A 15460-nucleotide genomic window follows, 5' to 3' on the forward strand; every position below is an offset into this window, starting at 1 on the left:
CTTAACTTATATTTATTGGTGGCATATGGGGCTCTACCTTCCTCTTTGCGTCATTGCGGAAACTTCAAATATTAAAGCTTACGACGGCAGCGTGAGCGGCCAACGTCCACTCTCATTGTCTAATTCCTGGCGAGGAATTAGGAATGTACGACTGCTGTTATCTTCGTACTAAAGTATTAATCGCTCCTTAGGTACGTGTTTCCATATAACTACCCTTGCGCTAGCACCATCGCATCTCTTGGATATCAGAAATATACATGCATGGCTGTTAATCCGCGCATATTTACGCAATCGAAGTGTGCGACACCACTGCAGGCGCTTCGAGCAAACGTGCAACGTTCGCTGCTTCGTGGCCCCAGTTCCAGTCCTTGCAGCCGCAGTGCCTTGTTCGAACCCTACAGGACGTTCGACGGCTAAATTTTCAGTGACTCGCATAAGCATCGTTGACGAAAATCATGTGGCCACCCACGTGAAATGTATTTCCATTGCATATCCAGGCGCTCCGCCTACGGGCCTTATCATTTACTTGTATGTCTGTGCAAACATTCGTAATTTCGAATACGATATTTAACAGTTCCTGCTATTCGACTCGTGCAGCATTCCAGAATTCACTATTTCGATGTCGTCCTATTTTTGTTTCTTTTGGAATATAAGTGAGAACAACGCATTTTGGAGTTTGCAGAGAGAAAGAGAGATGCATAAGGTGGCTGTTTTAGAACGATTCTGCTGCTATAGACAGCCGCGGTGTCGGCCAGTTGCTGAGCAAATGCATGCAGTATAACTAGCTCCTGCTCAATAATTTCCAGTCGTTCAATAAGGACGGTCAGGCAGTTAAAGAAAGGGTTCTCTCCATTTAAGCAAAGCAATTGAGTATTTTTGAGAAATCTCACTATGATTGCATTTATGTTAGTCGACGTGCGGTGCTGCAGCATTACACTCTATTCCATTCAACGAACACGGCACCCTGTGCATGCACCTGGTGACGTGCTGTTCCTGTGTTCTATTACTGCCAATGTGATCGGTGTAGAAGATGCGATCGCCTTTCGCTTGTTTGTCATTTACAAGCTCTGCATTTGACAGGACGTCCAGATCTGAATGGCATTGCTTGTATCATATTAGTCAAGTAGGTCTTGATGTTTTAGCAACAAACTTAGCACAGCCTTTATAATTCACTACCTTTAGGAACGAGAAAATATTTCGTGTTCGAGTCTATATTTGATTGTCGTTGTTGTTGTTGTCGTATGTAATCGAACATTCGTATTCAATTCGAAAATTTCGGTATTCGAAAACAGCTACTTATTCCTTGTCGTTCCGCAGGTTCACTATTCTCAGGAGTTAAGTCCTGCTAAGCTTTCATTTAACACAGCGAGTGCAACTAAATACGTTTCAGGCACGGCGGCACCGTGGATATTGTTCGTTTGATATGAAATAAGATAACGGCCGCCGCAAATCCACAAGGAATGCGTTCCACGTAGTTACCATTTCACAGTACAGTTGTTTTAAGATGCGAGGATTAGGCTTGCAGCTGCCTCCGCACAGCGCCATTCGCCGTACTTAACGTGCTTGCGTTGCCGTGGCGCCTTGAAGCAAGAAGGTTGCACACTCGTTTGAGGCCGGGCCGATGCTCTCTGCTTACTTAAGCGTCAATAAATAAGGTTTATACCAGTACAGTCGGCTTGCCTCACACACTATGAAGTGTGCGCAAGTCACTGCAGCGCACATGCCTGAAAAATTGTTACCTATTACATGTATTTTTGTTGAAGAAACGCGGATTCAACCGCACAACGGTCCCAGTAAGTGCAAATTCTCACCGCCATTATTTGCTGAGGTTGTTGATTCCTTACAACGGTTGACGCTTGCTGTTCCTTTTTTTTTCCCTTTTTCTTTATTTCTGTTCCTTTTCGTATTTATGTCACAAACATTCTAACGTCTCCGTAAATGGAATGCGCAGACTTCGACCTTTCCTCTGGCTCTGAATTAATGTTAATCTACAGTGGTCCGACCCCGATTTTGGGCAGCAGCATCTCTCTCAGTGGGCACAGCATTCCGTCAAGTACAAATTCTTCGCAACGCAGCCAAAGTCCTTTTCGTTCGCTACAGTGTTGCCCACTGTGGCCTTCGAAATACATGCACATATACCACAATTCTCAGAGCCTGTGTGGTGCGCTAAGACAGGCACGAATTTCCAAGCGCCAGAGATTCGCCCGTCTTGCTATCGTGTCACTGCTCTCGCATATCTCGCTTAAGGCGCACCACAAAGTGTAATTTCTTTTCCCGAAAGGAAGTTGCGTACACACAGTAGGTACAAGTGTTCTAATCAACTAGGGCGCACACACGCGCGCGCGCGCACACACACACAACACGCGCACAAAACACACACAACACACACACAACACACGCACACACACACACACACACACACACACACACACACACACACACAGAGAGAGAGAGAGAGAGAGAGAGAGAGAGAACATTTCATGAGAAGCTGCCGTACCCCCGCCATTTCTTTTATTTAAATTTCGTTAACAGATACTGACGGCATGTTGGTGATCCATGATTTTGGTGAAGCAGCGCACTTAAAAAAAAGATATTCACACAAACATGAATGATGAGGACATACACTGGCGCTGATGTATGTCTAAACGGGTATGTCTAAATTTTCAAGCCTTACGGCCTTTACTGCGAAGCACTTAGCTGCTGACTCCGATTTTGGGCGAGAAAAGAGGATGTGGTCGGGGAGAAGCAAGGCTTCTTTTAATTAAAAAGATTATCCGGCCGTGTACCAAACTTCAAGAGTTTCCACTAGTATTAAGTGCTGCAGCACCCTAAACAACATCAGGGTAATTTTGCTGCACCGATTCACCCCAGAAGTTTGCGCATTCACATATATATCTTCCGATTGTACAACTTCGCCTTCGAGACGACAACGCCCCCAGACTTTCAACAGTATGACAAAGGGGGTCGTTCCCTTTTTTTCTTTTCTTTTTCTTCAGTGCATGCATGGTCGTTATGAATTCTCCAAATGAACTTGCGTCGTATTACAGAGGATTTGGGAGGAAAAAGTCCCACCATCGCCGAAAACAAAGAAACAAGACCATCGAGTCAGAAAGAAACACGACAGCTGGCACGGCTGAGTGTTGTCAGATAGGGTCCCTCGTGATATTTCTTCATTTTCTTTATCGGCCAAATGTCGTTTTAAACCTTTCCGAACGAAATGAAACTTTAGTACTCGCCTGACTTTAGTTACAACGCAGCTTCATTGGAACACCGTCGTACGGGCACATTATGCAAAATTCGCTGATGGGCTATTCCCCGACGCCCGCTTGTTTTCTTTTTTTTTTTAGAGCTCAGCTTTTAGCTGTCCGTTCCTGCGGCTAGCGTTAGTGTCGGCGTTGTCCCTCGTAACCGAGCGAGCGAGCACAGCGAAGGATGAAAGCGATCGCGGAGAGCAGCTGGAGATGAAAGACGGCGATAGCGAAGAGAGTGCGAGGAGCAACGCGGAGGAGGGTATATAGGCGGAAAGCGGAGGAGAAGGGTATGGCGAAAGCGTGAGAAGAAGAGCATAGTGCCGGGCAAGACGGGCTTTGTGGAGACGATGGCTACGAAATGGCGCCAGAGCAGTGCGCGTCGTCTGTATGCAAACAAAGCGCTGCATGAGCGGAGGTCTGTCTGCGGCGGCTGCTGTGAATCGCGCCCACGCGTCACCCAGGCGCGGCCTTTTGCGGTCTCCCGATTAGCGAGGCCGTCGCGCCACACTTCGCTCCACTTGCAACGTGCCGCACGAGCTAGACTGTCCGCGCCAGCCAATATATCGCGAATGAAAACCCGTATAGGGCTTCGCTCAAATTTCGCATTAGGGAGTATCGTAAACACCAGGGAATTTCCTTCTTCAATTATTTCAATAAATGTTTCCCTCCTCATTCTCCTCCTCCCTAAGTTTGTATTCGCAAAGCATAGATGGTGCCTTGCAACAGAAGCGAAAAAGGACGCGCACTCAGCGTGGTCACTTTCCCCAGTTTTCGTGCTCGGAGGCAGGACTTTCTCCGCTCATACAATGAGGGGAGGCTAGCGGCATAGGCCTAAGGAGTGGGCTGCTATACAGATGGAGCCAACGGACAGGAAGTAGGTTACTGGGAAAGTGGGAAAGTAGCCGGTATCTTCGGAACTCGCTTGTTGCTCACGCAGTGATTTGCGAGCCTTGCGAGTAGGCGAAGCGGCTGCCTAGGACACTGCTGTGAAGACTGTAGCAGAAAAGGCACAAAAACTGGAAAAGCGACGCGAGGCCGCCATGACCGCACGGCAGCCGGAAGAAACGTTGCGCCGACGACTTCCGCAGATAATTCAGCGGATTAAGAAAGCTATGAGCTTGCTTTGACATTCACCTTTGATACTTTCTTATTTTTTCCTTGAATTTAGATAATCCGAAGAGAATTTGAATTTAGAGACTGCTTTGTTTCTGCGCAAACGAACAAAATCAAACGCGAAACGTTACATGCTTGCTGGTGAGCAAGTGTGCTAGGTTAGGCTCTGGCGCAGTGCTTTTTACAAACGGAGTTTAAACTTACTGCTAAGATGAACGTCGTTTTCATTCTTGCATTCGGTGCGCATTCTCGTTTTCTTTTCTTTTTTCTTAAACTTCTCATTTGGGCTTTAAGTCACTGTTTGCGTCACCATGAGAGCTCAAGCACGGGACGCCATGAGGCGGCGGCGGTGTACGTAGTAGTGGTAGTGATGTCGGTGGTGTCGGTGGCGTTGGTGGCGGAGCGGCCAAACTCCATTCTAATATGATTATAATTCCTGGTTGTGGAACATACAAAAGCAGGTCTAGCAGCTCAAGGATGTTGAGGGGGCCTTCTATCTCTGAGTCTAAGATGAAGATCAAATTATGCAACAGAGTGACCCAGCACATTAGTCACTGAAATAAACGCACTGACCATAGACAGAGTAAACATGAAATATAATGTCAACTTTCTATTACAATGCTAATTATTTCTCATGAACACAGCAAGTGATACACACGAAAGGTCTTTTCAGAGCACCCCGGCTGTGCTGAAAAAGTCATGTAAGACAGCAGTCAAATGTATTACTATATATAGTAAGAAAACTGATACTAACGCTGAGCTTTCATTACCTCCATTGAAGCGCCGCTTACGCTCGCATCCAAGCTTCATTGCTGCCCCAAACAATATCGCTATCGCTGCCAAATTGAGCTGAAACGTTCATTCAAAAAAAAAGCACAGGATTCACCATGCGAAACAGTCACGACCGACCGATTTGCCCCTTGCAGGTTTTTATATTCGTCCTAATATCTCGTAACTATCAGCGCTTACGCTGTTTTATAGGAGGTATAGCTATAATGTCATCATCTCTGTAACCCCCTCCTGGGACGTTAATTCCAACAGAACTTAACTGGCAGCACAAGAGAGCAGTCGCAAGAAAAGGTCTGCAAGCAATCGAAGACGAAGTCACTAAGTTTGTATATTACCCTCTTTGTACTGCACAACGCTAAGGGGAAAAAAAACTGTGAGAATGCGTAAACATTTCACTTGTGCATATTTATAACCGCACCATGCTTGTGCCTTCTCTGGCGATTTACGGCAACAGCCACCTGCAGAACCAGGGCTCATTTCAACATGACGGGTAACGTTTAATTTTTCCCTAAGTTCCTGCAGCTGGCAAATCTCTGCAATTTCAAACCGTACTCTCCCACGAGCGCTATTCGTTCAGCGCACCGCAATAAACAGAGCTTTTCGCGGAAGAACAAAGTCACAGTCAAGTCTACTTCAGTATTGCAGCATGGCCTCATTACAACGTTGGTTCCGCAAAGTTAATGGAAACTGGCCAAAAGAAACAGACAACAAAATACAGCCACCTAGATCGTGCCATTTGCTAAGCCAGCGCGGTTTTTCATTCTCTCTCTAGCAAGTATGCGGGCGCATAATGCAATATCGCGCAATCAAATGACCCCGCAAGGCTTCACTTATGAAAAAGCAGCCAGAGAACTAAAAAGAAATGGAACTTCACTGTGTCTGGGCCCGCTGTATAATATAGTGACGAAGGCGAAGGCCAGTTCCCGCGTGGTGATAAAGAAGGAAGCCCGAAGAACAAGGCACAACGAAAGGAATGCAGGGCTGCGTATACCGCATTCATCTTTCCTTTATTGTTTTTTTTCTCCGGCGGTGCGCAAATTGCTCTCAGTGGAGCTGTATAGGCGTGATGGAGGTGGTAGTTTTGTTGAAATATAATACCATTTTCTGAGTGCAAAGTCATAACTGCCACGCCGACAGAGAGGCCGGGGGTGTCGGATGCGAGAATCTCAAAACCATTTTTTTTTCTCCCTCTTCCCCCGTCGCCATATTTAGTAACTTAAAAAGTAATATTGCCGGCGCAGAAATCACAAAACCAGAGATAAATTTTCGTTTAAAAAGAATTTCGAACTGGTGCGCCTGATTGTCAAACAGTCTACATTAACATTTTCACATTTGCTTTTTTTTATATATATATTTTTACGACGCAGCAGAGTGTATAGCGACAGTTTCGCGGTGCGACGAAGTTCTTGAAAAGTTTCAGACAGTGTCAGTTACGTGTACGTGAGCGCACTGTTTGCTGTTGCCCCGAATCACGCGCGCACCCTTTGCCGCATGGAGGAAGTAAAATGTTGCCTCCACGCTGCGCCACAATTCGAGACTGTGTCGTGCACTTGGCGAACCCGCACCCGCGTTAACCGGCCGATAGACCAGTCGTTAGAGTTCTCTGTGTGCTACACCGTCTTCTTCCCTGCTTTTTTTTTTCTTCATTAGACCAATTCCCGATGACATGGTTACAAGAAGACATAAAGGCCCATTTATTGCCGCATGCTGATCACGGCGACCACTTCCTACTTAATTGTTAAATGTGATAAGAAGCAGTAAATACTGACACACATTGTTGCGCTGATTAACATACAAAACAAAAAAAAGAACAAGTAGGGACACTTGATGCTCTTTGTTTTTTCTCAGTCATGAAGTGTTACAACTTTTTCAGCAAGGCATTCAATTCATTACACTTCTTCTGATGGGGTCCATCGCATCCAAAAGAGAACTTTGAAGTCTGTGATCAGTTGGTAGCAGATGCTTTGTTGAGGCTTTGATACTCGACAAAAACGACGAACAATAAAAGAATCTTTTAAAACTGAAGCATCGAGATCACGATACTGCAACTGCACAATCAAGACAGATTTTACACTCCTGCGAGCTGCGCAAGTATGTTCAACACGCACGGAATTCATATAACGAAGCTTTCAAATATGCCACTAATTTGTGAACAAGGGTGTTGAGCCGTTAAAGGACCCGCCGTGGTTGCTCAGTGGCTATGGTGTTGGACTGCTGAGCACGAGCTCGCGGGATCGAATCCCGGCCACGGCGGCCGCATTCCGATGGAGGCGAAATGCGAAAACCCCCTTGTACTTAGATTTAGGTGCACGTTACAGAACCCCAGGTGGTAAAAATTTCCGGAGTCCTCCACTACTACGTGCCTCATAATCAGAAAGTAGTTTTGGCACGTATAACCCCATAATTTATTTTTTTAGTAGAAAAAGGCCTAGAATTCGTAAGGTTTGATTACTGAGCTGACTTGTCCTCCATTAAAGTACTTGAGAAACAAGTGAACTTAAAGATAAATGTTTGCGAAGTATTTTTCGTCAGAAATATTGCCGAGTGATACAGGTTACCCGAGACGCAAGTGTATACTCTAAATATGAAAACAATGTTAGAAAACGCTGCAGCGCCAGTGCTGTAACGCCCGTGCGCAATTAATTAGCGTGATTCTTAAGAAAGAATAATAAGGTAACGTATAAGCTTTGTCCATCTTACGCGCGTCTTAGATACGCACAGATGATAGTTTCACATTAAGTACTTACAATCTATTGGGTGTGCCACGTAACTTGAGCCAAGAATTTAAAAACGAAAGGCGCGTCGGAAGCGAATTGAACAGCACGCATACTATTCGCAATAGCTTATAGTAACTCAGACATATTTTTTTGTATTCCCGATAACTCGCTAATTAAGCAGATTTGTAGAGTCCCTTCAGAAACCACCGATCCATTTGTTTCCTGTATGATATGGGGAGATATGGGGAAAGCAAAAAAAATTGCCTAAGTTACTATAGGCCAGTGCGAATAGTATGCGCTCGGTTCAATTCGCTTCCGACACGCCTTTCATTTTCAAAATCTTGGCCCAAGCTTCCAAGACGCGACTGCACCATTCTAGTTCGTCTATGGCTTGGAGTAGCATTTTCAAATGCGTACTCTTTTCTTATCGGAATGGCCAACAGCCCACTTTGTGACTTCTGCGCGTGCAATGAAGCAATCGCGCACCTTCTTTGTCAGTGCTCTCGTTTCAACCCGCAAAGAGAAGTCCTCTCAGCCACCCTAGACAAACTGGACAAGGGCCCAATAACAGAAAACAAGATCATTGGAAACTGGCCTACGCGAACATAAGCGCGATTGGCTATGAAGGCGCTGCTGCGGTACTTAAAGGACACTGGACTTTCTGACAGATTGTGACTTCACTGTGTGACGCAGGATTGTACGGTGACACTGCATAACACTAGGAACGCCTTTGCGGGCTACGTGACAATGCCCACAGAAACAGTTTGTGTGTACGTGCGTGTGTTTGTAGTGTTTTTTTTTCTTTTTTCTTAATTTTTCTTATCCTCTCTCACTTATCGCATCCCCTTACCTCTCCCCCAGTACAGGGTAGCCAACCGGAGATAATCTCTGGTTAACCTCCCTGTCTTTCCTTTGCCTTTCTCTCTCTCTCTCTCTCTCCCTTGGCCCAAGTTAGGTGGGACACCCTGTACAACAGTGTGGCGCTGACGTTCGTTAATCACTTGCTCATTTGTTTCTCCTCAGAGATGCGCGGTTGGTTTCTTAACCAAAGGCGCGCAGGTTACAGGTTGTAAATAAAGCGCAAGTCAGCATTCGCTCAATGATTGGTGACTCACATCAGTAGTCCGAGGTCAGTTGCTGTTATTCCGCGGATGCATTCTTTTTTTCGATACTCCGGGAATCACCTGTCCAAGAAATATTCCAACGTACAGTTGGATCCATTATTTATGAGTATACAAGTGCTGTGCAGACGCGAGTATTTTTCTCTTGAAAGTGAACAATCGCCCGGCTTTGCAGCAGATGACTTGTAGGTGGTGTCACCGTGCACCTTTTTGCACATGCATGCAATGCACCGAACATCGCTACAGCTGCCACTTGAAGCTAGACATGCTCCGTGTAACTGTAGACCGCGTGCACTGTGTGTGGTTGCCGTCCCAACCGTCCCCGGAGGCTTCCTATTACAATCGGTAGACGTGGACAGAGTGCCGGAAACTGTTTGCGCGAACATCGTAGTAACAGCGTCGTTCCATAATCACTCGGAAATGCGAGTTCAGAAGACACGGAAGTTTCCAGTTACTCTTCCAAATTTAGCAGGAAAGTTAAGCAGCTTTCGTTTGTGTCCATGTTCACTGAGGGAGCTTTAAACCTTATTAAACTTCGTTCGCGTCCTTCTGCCGCCTCGGGCGTCATTATTACGGTTTATTAAGTGAACTCATTACTGAGAACAGTTTGCTGAGTCATGCTGCACGCAGCAGCTGCCACTAAGTAAAAGCTAACGAAGCGCTGCACTCAACTCGCTGTGGCTGCTTCTCATGCGGTGACGCACCAGTGGAGCCGGCGTTGCCGGTGCGTGTTGTGCTTCGTCTGCTTCGTACTCAGCGACGCCCTTTATTCGGTGCACTCGCTCGCTTAAGACGATTAGCCCCCGTGCTCTGCTGAGTTCACTAATTAAAGTAAGAAGTTTTCACCCCCCAAAAAATCTCCCGGACAGATGACCCGCGCTCTCGACGTCGCCTCGACTGCCGCAGGCGTCCAGGTGAATATAAACACCGTCATCGCTGGCGCCTTCGCGCACGAAGTTTCTAATTAGCGGCCGCTTTCGCAGTCTAGCATCCCAGCAAACTACAGCGCCGCGCGGCGGCAGCAGCCATCTCGACAGACGGCACTGCAATAACTATCCGACACTCTTTCTTTAAACGGGAATAGTTTACTGCACCTTCGCACACCAATATAAAGAAAAGGAGGTTGAAGCGTGGCGCAAAAGGGAACATATACAGAGTCTGTACCGTAACAGCATACAACCAAACTTTTTAAATATCTTCATTGTGGGCAGGTATTATCAACGGCACGCTGTCTACGGTCATCTTGAGCTAGTGAGGATGTTGTTTGTAGAACGCTTTGTTATATGTAAGTGAAGATAAATAGTTCGCTTTCTTGATCACGTGTGGTGCTGACAGAATAATTTAGTAATCATCATCAAGCCTCCACATGGGCTTCATTTCTTTATTTGTTCTTATTGGACAGTCTTTCACGAGTGTGTAAGTTACGTTGCTTTCCTCAACAAAGAACAAGCGAGAAAGCGCTCATTTGATTCTTTACGTCCCTATCTCGTTCGAGCTCACTTTCGCCATGATAAGTTAAAATCAATTATGCAAATTTTATAAATTCAATTTAAGTAACGTCTACCCTAGAATATTGTACGGGGTGATTACAAGTACCTTATCGAGTTGTTTCTGTGTAGCTATTCGCAATTCAAACTAAATGCTCGCTCTCTAGCGGCCTGAGGGGAGGTTTAACCTGACATTCTCACATTACACCGTGCGCTGGAAGGTTGCCTCGTAGTTCTCAAATCGTCGTGATGCCGCCACGCACAAGTCCGAAAAAAAAATCGGATGCCAAAGGAATTTTTGGTGTGTGTCATTATGCGTGTTATCGTAGAGGAAAGACAGCAATGTGATTTCATCGTTCCCCTGAAGAAGCAGACGACGGCCATCGGTGAACTATACTATGCTGGATTATTTGAAACACTTCACTCGGGATATCCTATACTTTATTCCTGGCGAGTAGAACATTGCTTTCATTTTTTTTAATATGTTGCAGGCGTTTCAAATCGCTCAGTGAACTTTGTTTAGGCAGGCGCTTTAATAAATCAGTGATGTGCGCTTAAGCTTCATTTGTAATGTGCTTTTGTCTTTTTTTTTAAGTTTAGATTTCTGCCCCAGTATTGATGTTATGATAATGTGCCTTAAACAGTAGGAATATCCTCGCTAATGTGCCTTTGTCCACAGGCACCGCGTGTCCGCATGTTATGCCGCAAGGGGACCTATGGTTTTGACAGCAGCACGCTTTAGTTTAACGTTGCGAGAAGGAAATGTTGTATTCCTACTCGCGTGGGGAGTCGTCAGTTCATGCACTGGCAATAGATTTAAAAGCAGCTGTAAACAGCACTCGTTCCAGATTTGGAGCATTCGACTTGGCCATAGCGCCGCTAGTTTGCTTTCACACTCTGTGCACACAGCTAACTTCAATATGATTCGTTTCAAAGCCATGCATTTACCCTAATACAAGTGACATTGCTCAAAAAAAAGCCCTCGCTAAATTTCGGAAGCCTCATAGAAGACGCGCAGCTTGGTCCGATTGGTCGTTATTTGCGTCTCGCGTCGTTTCACCGGAGTTTGAGAATTCCTGCGGGCGGCAGGCGTCTGCTGTGTTCCCCAACGCCTGGAGCGTATATCAAACACTGCGTACTGGGAGCATGAGACGCAGACTACCTTATCACACGGAGCCGCAAACTATAAAGAGAAAGATGCACCCCAACTCACAACCTGAACCCTCATTTGTTTTTTTCTTTTGTTTTGTTTTTATCCCGAGACACATTGATCAGGTAACTCGAGAGTTTTTAGCATCGTTCTATCAGTGCACAATATCCGCATTTAGCTTCTGATGACACGACAGACGTTAACGCCTTTAAAATGTGGGATGCTACTCGATATAACCTGGAAAATGAACTTATACTGCAGCATGAGCCGCAGTGCAGAGTTGCTTATGTGAAGGTCGAAAACAGTCAAGTATCGTACCTTCACCAGTGGAGCAGCACCTTTCGGAGGCCCGCTATGCACAGACGCCCCCCTTTCTCAACCTCCGGCTCACTTGAAGCGTTCTTTGTATTTAAAAAGTCCGGTGGGGATCGCTAGGCAGGCCAGGCGTTTACACGCGCAGCGCTACTATTTCCACGGTTTCGTCGCCGAAATCTTCGAGACCGATGAAAATAAAGTAATCAGCAGCAAGGACCCTTTCGATTTCGACGAAACACCTGGATTCTACGCCACAAATGAGAAGTTTCAGCACAGCGCACACAGCCCCAAGCGAAAGAGCCGCCATGAACCTAGGTCAAGGAGGTTAAAGCTTTAACCTCCTCGACTTGGGGAGGGGGGGAGGGGGTTGCAGCCATCTTTGTTTATTTAAACAGCGTGGCTAGCGCAGATAACGGGTCCTGTAGTTGTCAATTGCTTTTAATTTAGTACTTTCCATGCTATCACGACAGGTAGCGAAATGTGTAATAAATGATGTCGCCCTCGTTCGCGAGCGGATTGCAGCTCTCTCAAGCATGTTTTCAATAAGTATGCGCGTGTTGCCCGTAAAACAGGAACAGTGCGTTTCAATATGCCCCCGGCGACTACCTGTATCTTATCATTTGCGACCGTGGTGGCTTTGTATCTTCACAACGAAGTTGCTGACGTAGCTGGCTGGCTTATACGCTCGAAGCCCCGCCGGTCGCTTGCTGACGGCCGGCCCGCATGGCGTGCATGCGGGAGTACTGTTTTGCGAGAACAAGCGTCAGACTCTCGATCAAACACGTATGTCTTTACTATTTTGCCGACGGCGGTTCATCAAAGTATGGGGGAAATTTTGCAGACAAAACGGTCATGCCGGCATCTAGGTGCATGAAGTGAAACTTTAGATAAGCGACGTGTACAAAATTATATAATTGTTTGCATTGACGTCATCGCGGTTGCCATCTTGGGGTACTTGCACTTCAAGAAACTGCTTAAACAAGAAACGTGAAAGCACGACATGTGCGTCATGCGCAGAGCCACAAATCGATAGCAGTGATAATTCGGTGAAAAACGGTCACCGTTAAAAAGTAAAACAATGTACATGTGATAATATCCCTGACGCCATCATGGCAATTATGTTTGCGTACTAGCACAGGATAGAGCCTATAGATCCGCCAGCGGAATAACGAGCAGTAGATAGAGTTGCTTAAATTCCTCCGGGGCCTTCAAAAAACCTTGCGTTTTTTGCAATTTGATCATATCCTACAAAAGGTTTGCGTCCTAAATACAACAATTTACCATGACTATGCGTTTACGCAATGTCATATGCCTTGGTGTGTTTAGAAATATTCGCATATTGAGGCTTGAAAATTTAGGCAAATAAATCGTAATAAAGCCACAAGAATGTCTGAAGCTAAAAGCGCGGAACAAATCTATGTGTAACCACGGTGGCCGCACGATCGCAGCGTCAGAATTCCCTCTAGTAATGCTTACAGGAGGCTGATTGCAGCATGGCCTCCGAGACTGCAACATGGCCTCCGCATATTATATATTAGAGGCCGTGGTTGCGGATGTCACGTCTCGAATAACGCTGTGGTAGAGGGTGCACGCGATACAACGCAAATGTATTTTTTGTTCGCTCCCGCAAAGCGGTCGTGGCCAACAAACAAGTTTATAAGACGTCAAGAATCGCACTCCCTTAAAGGTGGAGTTGCCAAGCAACCAATCCTTCTTTCAGTGGAGATCGCTTATCTGTTGCCTAAACGCAGAAGACCACGCACAATTTCTATGCGAATGCAAAGTACAAGCGTAATGCCTTCGTTTCATGTCAGCGCGCAGCTATCTACGCAGATGAGATGAGTTTCTTTTTTTTGAGTAAGCGAGCGTGATTTGGCACATGAAGGTTTAGTCAATGGTTTTGCCTATACACTCTACCCCGTACGTTTTAAAGTATTGCTCAAACATCGCTTTGTATGGAACTTCAATGGTGACGAAAAGCCGGAAATGTAATTTATGCCTCATTGCTGCGTCAAAGTTCCAGAGTATAGCTGGATTCCCGTTGCAAAAGTGAAAGACACGGTATATTGCAAGACCATAACCTCGCAAACGTTTCTGTTGATCTGTACTATGCCATCCCTCTTCATAGTATTGGCGCCGAACTCAGAAATGTTATGTTGTCTAGATTGCGTTACGAGGGAAATAACAGCCTGCACTTGTTCAAGCGCTGAAGTGTGCGCAGGGGCTGAAGCTCAAGCCTTTCCCAGTTACTCTTCTGACGCAAAAATGCATTGCTATTTATGTGCAAAAGCGTACTTCTTTTGCATCGTTTTCTTTTTCCTCGAGCAAATCAGTATACGACTGCAGTGAACAGAAAGTCAGAACACGCCGCGCAACCACCTTCATCTTTTCCTGCAAGATAGCGAAGACTGATGTCGACACTTCTTTTTTTTTTTTGTGTGACTTATCACCATTTGGACCAGAACGAAATGCGTACATTTGGCATTTTCGCGACGTTACATGCAATAATATATAACGTCTCTAGAGTTGAGGTATACTCCCAACGGCACAAGTTTCCGAAACACGGAATCCGCAAAAAAAAAATAAAAGAAATCTCGTCGAAGCCAGTCACCCGCCCTCTCAACAAAACGTGCAGCAGATGTTCCCCGTATGACCAGAACATCGCTCACCTCGATTCCAGTTAGAGAAGTCACGCTGGGAAAGGTCAAGCGTAGAAAACACCGGCACGAAAGGAACGAAAAGGACAACGCAAGCGCCTACAATCAACTGAAAGACGCACGAAGCGACGCATTAGCACATGCTCTGGCAAATGCAGCGCCAACCCATCTATCGTGGGCACGACTGACATCAGTTCAGGCACGACAGTTCCTTTGGCAGTTCTTTATGAAGGATAGCGAACGATAGCTTATGAGCGTGCTACAATTACTGATATGGCAGGCCTCGACCATACGACGAAATTCTTCATTCCTGTGTCTTATCGAAATTTCATAAGTCCTGAGCCCGTTCACATTCGCGGTAGTGCCAGGAAACCTTTAGAAGTGCGTCTTTCTTAGGGTCAGGGGGCGTATCATTTGTTGTACAAGTCCTCATCATTTAGTACTTGCGCCTTGCTGCTGCAACTGTTGTTAAGAATGGCGAGCTGCAAGGAAAAATTGCCACCCAATTACGACTGGGGGACAAGGCGCGCATCCCCCACTCTCCGTCGCTGTAGCTAGACTGCGTTCGAAGAAGCGGGCTTTGTGCTGAAAACCACCTCCATCCACGAGCCCCATCTCCGTTGTGACGAAACGGGTTCGACGGACGAACTATTGTGCCCGAGGTCCCCAGCGCGAACCTGATTTCGCTACGCATGAGCAAGCCGCGGCGGGACAACGAGCTACCCAGGATGTCTCCGAGCTTCCCGGAACGACGCCCCTCGGTCGTCGGCTCCAGTCCTTCGCACCTGTGTGTTTGCGTGTGTGTGTGCGTCACCTTGTCGCGGGAGGCGGCTAGTTTTGCGATGACGAAACGAACATTC

The 15460-nt window shown here is 46.2% G+C and overlaps 1 protein-coding gene across 1 annotated transcript in view; it reads right to left on the reverse strand.

The window, feature by feature from the left end:
* The window catches only part of LOC126531446 (thrombospondin type-1 domain-containing protein 7B-like), an 834929-nt gene extending 820228 nt beyond the window's left edge, over nucleotides 1-14701 (reverse strand). The window contains exon 1 of the mRNA XM_072288436.1: nucleotides 14613-14701. The gene's annotated coding sequence lies outside the window, so the exon portion shown is untranslated. The remainder of the gene's footprint in view (nucleotides 1-14612) is intronic.
* Between the last annotated feature and the right edge of the window lie 759 nt (nucleotides 14702-15460).

The sequence above is a fragment of the Dermacentor andersoni genome, chromosome 5 (assembly GCF_023375885.2).
Source record: "Dermacentor andersoni chromosome 5, qqDerAnde1_hic_scaffold, whole genome shotgun sequence".
Taxonomy (NCBI): Eukaryota; Metazoa; Arthropoda; class Arachnida; order Ixodida; family Ixodidae; genus Dermacentor; species Dermacentor andersoni.